General features: G+C 50.4%; 1 non-coding gene across 1 annotated transcript; it reads left to right on the top strand.

Moving 5' to 3' along the window:
- Window positions 1–6,000: 6,000 nt before the first annotated feature.
- Window positions 6,001–6,082, top strand: trnas-gcu (transfer RNA serine (anticodon GCU)). The gene has a single exon. It is a non-coding gene; the product is annotated as a tRNA-Ser (tRNA).
- The last annotated feature ends 708 nt before the right edge of the window (window positions 6,083–6,790 follow it).

A 6,790-nucleotide genomic window follows, 5' to 3' on the forward strand; every position in this document is an offset into this window, starting at 1 on the left:
CTATTGTAGAAGTAATGTCAGGGGAAATATGGGGACCATGCTGACTGCTGCAAGTAGCTTCCACGTGTAGAATGATTTCCCAACCGAGCTAAAAGTACTGATACGCAGTGTTTTCATCCCAGGTGAGCATTCAGCCATTGTTTTCAATATCTCTGCATTCATTCTTGCTTTGGTCTCTTCTTTTAAATTCAGTTATCTCTTTCTGTCACACAGAAAGGAATTCCCAAAGGTACACGTCACTGACTTCAGCGGCGGCGTTATATTCTGGGATTGGAATCCCAATTAGGATTGAATAAGCAGGGCCAGGAATGAGTGGACGATCAGGGTCGATGCCATTCATTTGACAATGCCTGGGGAGCGGTTGTCAATGGTACTCAGCACAAAAAGTCTACCAGCCAGAAGGGGAACGGGAGGGAGAAAAGGAGAGAGATGGAGACATACAGGGCTGGTGGGGGAGAGAGAGAGAGAGAGAGAGAGAGAGAGAGAGAGAGAGAGAGAGAGAGAGAGAGAGAGAGAGAGAGAGAGAGAGAGAGAGAGAGAGAGAGAGAGAGAGAGAGCGACAGACAGACAGACAGACAGACAGACAGACAGAGAGAGAGACAGAGAGAGGCAGACAGACAGAAATTCTTACAATTTCGTTAGGGAAACGAAATCGCAGGTTCGCACTCTGGGGTTCACATAAGATCCCGTTTGAGTTGGTCTGTCGGTCTGTCATTCTCCAGCTATCCCTTCCCATTGACGTATCTCCCTCTCTGAGTATGTGGAGGTGTCTGAAAGCTACTGCTTGGTCTCTACAAGCAAGGCGATAGTCCGCCACATTAAAGCAGCAACCCCTTTGCCTGCTGTCCGATGGTACGTTGAGAGAGTGGAAGATGGAAATGGCGTTCGGAGAGAATCAACTTCGACGAGGAGTAAGTGTGGTAACGTCGAGCCGGATGATGTCTCGTCGGCAGTTAGAGATGAAAACGTCCGGGGAGGCACAGAATTAGATCGGGTTGTCCAGGAATTGGAGGAGGGTTTCGAGACGGGAGAAGTGATTATCAGTGCGGGGTGGAAAATTCGTTCAGAAAAGGTAGGGTCGGAAACGGAGGTCAATGTGAAGTACATATCACCTTCCAAAAAGCATCCCGAAAGTTTGAGAAGTTTCAACGTGTTGTTTATGTAAGTTTTGTAGAAGTACATCACAGACGCGACACATAACATTATATGTTGCGAATACTGAAGACGTGATATTTCGCTCCGTTCCCAGCAGGGCGGAGTAATCTGGTTAATCCCCGTGTGTGCAGTTGTTTCACATGAGGCAACTGTGCTGCAGAGAGTGGGTGACAGAATGGAACCAAAACCGTCAGGTTGGTAAATCGACCGTGATCCGACTCGAACCTGCAATCTTCTGATGACTTCGAATTAAGCACCGAAGTCGGACGGCTTATCCATTCAGCCACACGATCGTCTTCTGCAAGAAATGCGAAGAGAAAAAATGCGAAACGTGCGAATTGCTGTCAGGCATTTCCGCGAGATGAGTCATTCGCTGACCGATCTAAACGTAATATTAAAACGCAGTGTTTTCATCCCAGATGAACATTCGACTACTGTTGTTAATGTGACTAAATTTTGCAACTTGTGTTTAAATGTAATATTCTATTTCGCTGTTTCCCTTACACACAAAAAAAAACATCTGTAAAGACGCACGCCACTGACTTTTGAGGCGGCCTTATATTCTGGGATTCGAATCATCGAAAATGGTCCAATAAAATCAATTCGTCATTGATAGAGAGGCCTGCTATCTTCTTCTATATTTCAGCCGTCACTTGCAGACGCCAGAACCGACCGGCCTGCGCTTGTGTCGGTAAAGGTTAGGACATTGGGATCTGCTGCCTCAGGCAGTGCTCGATGCACTTCAGTGTTTCTCTAGTTTAGTGGCTATCGGCCTGCGCTTGTGTCGGTGAAGGTCAGGACATCGGGATCTGCTGCCTCAGGCAGTGCTCGGTGCGCTTCAGTGTTTCTCTAGTTTAGTGGCTATCGGCCTGCGCTTGAGTCGGTGAAGGTTAGGACATTGGGATCTGCTGCCTCAGGCAGTGCTCGGTGAGCTTCAGTGTTTCTCTGGTTTAATGGCTATCGGCATGCGCTTGTGTCGGGGAAGGTCAGGACATTGGGATCTGCTGCCTCAGGCAGTGCTCGGTGCGCTTCAGTGTTTCTCTAGTTTAGTGGCTATCGGCCTGCGCTTGTGTCGGTGAAGGTTAGGACATTGGGATCTGCTGCCTCAGACAGTGCTCGGTGCTCTTCAGTGTTTCTCTAGTTTAGTGGCTATCGGCCTGCGCTTGTCTCGGTGAAGGTCAGGACATTGGGATCTGCTGCCTCAGACAGTGCTCGGTGCTCTCCAGTGTTTCTCTAGTTTAGTGGCTATCGGCCTGCGCTTGTGTCGGTGAAGGTTTGGACATTGGGATCTGCTGACTCAGGCAGTGCTCGATGCGCTTCAGTGTTTCTCTAGTTTAGTGGCTATCGGCCTGCGCTTGTGTCGGTGAAGGTTAGGACATTGGGATCTGCTGCCTCAGGCAGTGCTCGGTGCGCTTCAGTGTTTCTCTAGTTTAGTGGCTATCGGCCTGCGCTTGTGTCGGTGAAGGTTAGGACATTGGGATCTGCTGACTCAGGCAGTGCTCGATGCGTTTCAGTGTTTCTCTAGTTTAGTGGCTATCGGCCTGCGCTTGTGTCGGTGAAGGTCAGGACATTGGGATCTGCTGTCTCAGGCAGTGCTCGGTGCGCTTCAGTGTTTCTCTAGTTTAGTGGCTATCGGCCTGCGCTTGTGTCGGTGAAGGTCAGGACATTGGGATCTGCTGCCTCAGACAGTGCTCTGTGCGCTTCAGTGTTTCTCTAGTTTAGTGGCTATCGGCCTGCGCTTGTGTCGGTGAAGGTCAGGACATTGGGATCTGCTGCCTCAGACAGTGCTCGGTGCCCTTCAGTGTTTCTCTAGTTTTAGTGGCTATCGGCCTGCGCTTGTGTCGGTGAAGGTTAGGACATTGGGATCTGCTGCCTCAGGCAGTGCTCGATGCGCTTCAGTGTTTCTCTGGTTTAGTGGCTATCGGCCTGCGCTTGTGTCGGTGAAGGTTAGGACATTGGGATCTGCTGCCTCAGACAGTGCTCGGTGCGCTTCAGTGTTTCTCTAGTTTAGTGGCTATCGGCCTGCGCTTGTGTCGGTGAAGGTTTGGACATTGGGATCTGCTGTCTCAGACAGTGCTCGATGCGCTTCAGTGTTTCACTAGTTTAGTGGCTATCGGCCTGCGCTTGTGTCGGTGAAGGTCAGGACATTGGGATCTGCTGCCTCAGGCAGTGCTCGATGCGCTTCAGTGTTTCTCTAGTTTAGTGGCTATCGGCCTGCGCTTGTGTCGGTGAAGGTTAGGACATTGGGATCTGCTGCCTCAGGCAGTGCTCGATGCGCTTCAGTGTTTCTCTAGTTTAGTGGCTATCGGCCTGCGCTTGTGTCGGTGAAGGTTAGGACATTGGGATCTGCTGCCTCAGGCAGTGCTCGGTGCGCTTCAGTGTTTCTCTAGTTTAGTGGCTATCGGCCTGCGCTTGTGTCGGTGAAGGTTTGGACATTGGGATCTGCTGCCTCAGACAGTGCTCTGTGCGCTTCAGTGTTTCTCTAGTTTAGTGGCTATCGGCCTGCGCTTGTGTCGGTGAAGGTCAGGACATCGGGATCTGCTGCCTCAGGCAGTGCTCGGTGCTCTTCAGTGTTTCTCTAGTTTAGTGGCTATCGGCCTGCGCTTGTGTCGGTGAAGGTTAGGACATTGGGATCTGCTGCCTCAGGCAGTGCTCGGTGCGCTTCAGTGTTTCTCTAGTTTAGTGGGTATCGGCCTGCGCTTGTGTCGGTGAAGGTTAGGACATTGGGATCTGCTGCCTCAGGCAGTGCTCGGTGCTCTTCAGTGTTTCTCTAGTTTAGTGGCTATCGGCCTGCGCTTGTGTCGGTGAAGGTTAGGACATTGGGATCTGCTGTCTCAGGCAGTGCTCGATGCGCTTCAGTGTTTCTCTAGTTTAGTGGCTATCGGCCTGCGCTTGTGTCGGTGAAGGTTAGGACATTGGGATCTGCTGTCTCAGGCAGTGCTCGGTGCGCTTCAGTGTTTCTCTAGTTTAGTGGCTATCGGCCTGCGCTTGTGTCGGTGAAGGTTAGGACATTGGGATCTGCTGTCTCAGGCAGTGCTCGATGCGCTTCAGTGTTTCTCTAGTTTAGTGGCTATCGGCCTGCGCTTGTGTCGGTGAAGGTTAGGACATTGGGATCTGCTGTCTCAGGCAGTGCTCGGTGCGCTTCAGTGTTTCTCTAGTTTAGTGGCTATCGGCCTGCGCTTGTGTCGGTGAAGGTTAGGACATTGGGATCTGCTGTCTCAGACAGTGCTCGGTGCTCTTCAGTGTTTCTCTAGTTTAGTGGCTATCGGCCTGCGCTTGTGTCGGTGAAGGTCAGGACATTGGGATCTGCTGCCTCAGGCAGTGCTCGGTGCGCTTCAGTGTTTCTCTAGTTTAGTGGCTATCGGCCTGCGCTTGTGTCGGTGAAGGTCAGGACATTGGGATCTGCTGCCTCAGGCAGGGCTCTGTGCGCTTCAGTGTTTCTCTAGTTTAGTGGCTATCGGCCTGCGCTTGTGTCGGTGAAGGTCAGGACATTGGGATCTGCTGCCTCAGGCAGTACTCGGTGCGCTTCAGTGTTTCTCTAGTTTAGTGGCTATCGGCCTGCGCTTGTGTCGGTGAAGGTTAGGACATCGGGATCTGCTATCTCAGGCAGTGCTCTGTGCGGTTCAGTGTTTCTCTAGTTTAGTGGCTATCGGCCTGCGCTTGTGTCGGTGAAGGTTAGGACATTGGGATCTGCTGCCTCAGGCAGTGCTCGATGCCCTTCAGTGTTTCTCTAGTTTAGTGGCTATCGGCCTGCGCTTGTGTCGGTGAAGGTCAGGACATTGGGATCTGCTGCCTCAGGCAGTGCTCGATGCGCTTCAGTGTTTCTCTAGTTTAGTGGCTATCGGCCTGCGCTTGTGTCGGTGAAGGTTAGGACATTGGGATCTGCTGCCTCAGGCAGTGCTCGGTGCGCTTCAGTGTTTCTCTAGTTTAGTGGCTATCGGCCTGCGCTTGTGTCGGTGAAGGTTTGGACATTGGGATCTGCTGCCTCAGGCAGTGCTCGGTGCGCTTCAGTGTTTCTCTAGTTTAGTGGCTATCGGCCTGCGCTTGTGTCGGTGAAGGTTAGGACATTGGGATCTGCTGCCTCAGACAGTGCTCTGTGCGCTTCAGTGTTTCTCTAGTTTAGTGGCTATCGGCCTGCGCTTGTGTCGGTGAAGGTTAGGACATTGGGATCTGCTGCCTCAGACAGTGCTCGGTGCGCTTCAGTGATTCTCTAGTTTAGTGGCTATCGGCCTGCGCTTGTGTCGGTGAAGGTCAGGACATTGGGATCTGCTGCCTCAGACAGTGCTCGGTGAGCTTCAGTGTTTCTCTAGTTTAGTGGCTATCGGCCTGCGCTTGTGTCAGTGAAGGTCAGGACATTGGGATCTGCTGCCTCAGGCAGTGCTCGGTGCGCTTCAGTGTTTCTCTAGTTTAGTGGCTTCGGATTCTTACAATTGCCTACACTAAAAGCCGTTGTTTTGGAGCTGGATTAGAATTAACTATAATATCCGTTTTCTTGAAGTCAAACAACATGATGAACAAGCCACTAGACGCATATTTACTTCGATACAGTGCTATCTCACTCTACAGCTCGAAACACACTGTTTCTCAGAGTTACAGAGCACTGAATCGATCAAACTGGAATAGCACGGCGGTAGCGGCTGATATGCCAGTAATAGCTAGTTCTGTTTTTGCTGTGGTTAGCACCTGTCTCCATAAGCCTTCCTTCCCCATTTCCATGAATTCCGATAAGCATCACAGGCAAACTAAATAGAGGTTGAATCTGGAGACAAATGTGTGGAACATAAGCGGGGTTTTCACGTGCTGTGATGAAATTCAGATCTGTGGAACACAAGAGAGGGAAGAGCAGACGAGGTGGCCGAGAGGTTAAGGCGATGGACTGCTAATCCATTGTGCTGCGCACGCGTGGGTTCGAATCCCACCCTCGTCGCGACCTCTTCCTCTGAGGCGCCATCGGTTGGAAAACATCCAGATCTGCAACGTTTACCAGATAGTTTGTTTTGTGAGTCATGATAAATAATGTTCACAATTAGAACTTGTCTCCAAATTTGCCCATAAAACGATAACATTGAGAGAGGAATTAGACCGTTGAGACCATCGGGAATGGCTGATACATTATCCCGCTCAACCCCAATCTCTTGCCTTCTCCTCGTCACATTGACCCCCTTATTGATTATGACACTGTCAATCACCTCTTTTAATACATCGATTGACGGCCTCCATGGCTATCCGTGGCAATAAATTCCACAAATTCCTAGCCATTTGGCTACAGAAGTCCTTCCTTATCTCTGTTCTAAATGGGCGTCCTTATATTCCGGAGTTGCTTCCTCTCTTCCTATACTTCTCCACGACCAGTAGCATCCTCTCTAGGTCCACTATACCTAGGCCTTTCAATAATCGATAGGTTTCAATTGGATCAACGCGTCATTCGTCGAAACTACAGCGAGTACAAACTCATTAAACGCTCTTCATATTTCACCTTGTAATTCCCGGGATGATTCTCGCGAATGTCCTCTGGACCGCTTCCAATGCCAACAAATCCGCTTTTGCATCAGGGAGCCAAACTGTTCACTATTTTCCAACTACGGTCTGACCAATGCCGTATAAAGATTCAGCATTACATCCTTCCTTTCATTTT

Source organism: Hypanus sabinus, unplaced genomic scaffold, assembly GCF_030144855.1.
Source record: "Hypanus sabinus isolate sHypSab1 unplaced genomic scaffold, sHypSab1.hap1 scaffold_278, whole genome shotgun sequence".
In the NCBI taxonomy this organism is placed as follows: Eukaryota; Metazoa; Chordata; class Chondrichthyes; order Myliobatiformes; family Dasyatidae; genus Hypanus; species Hypanus sabinus.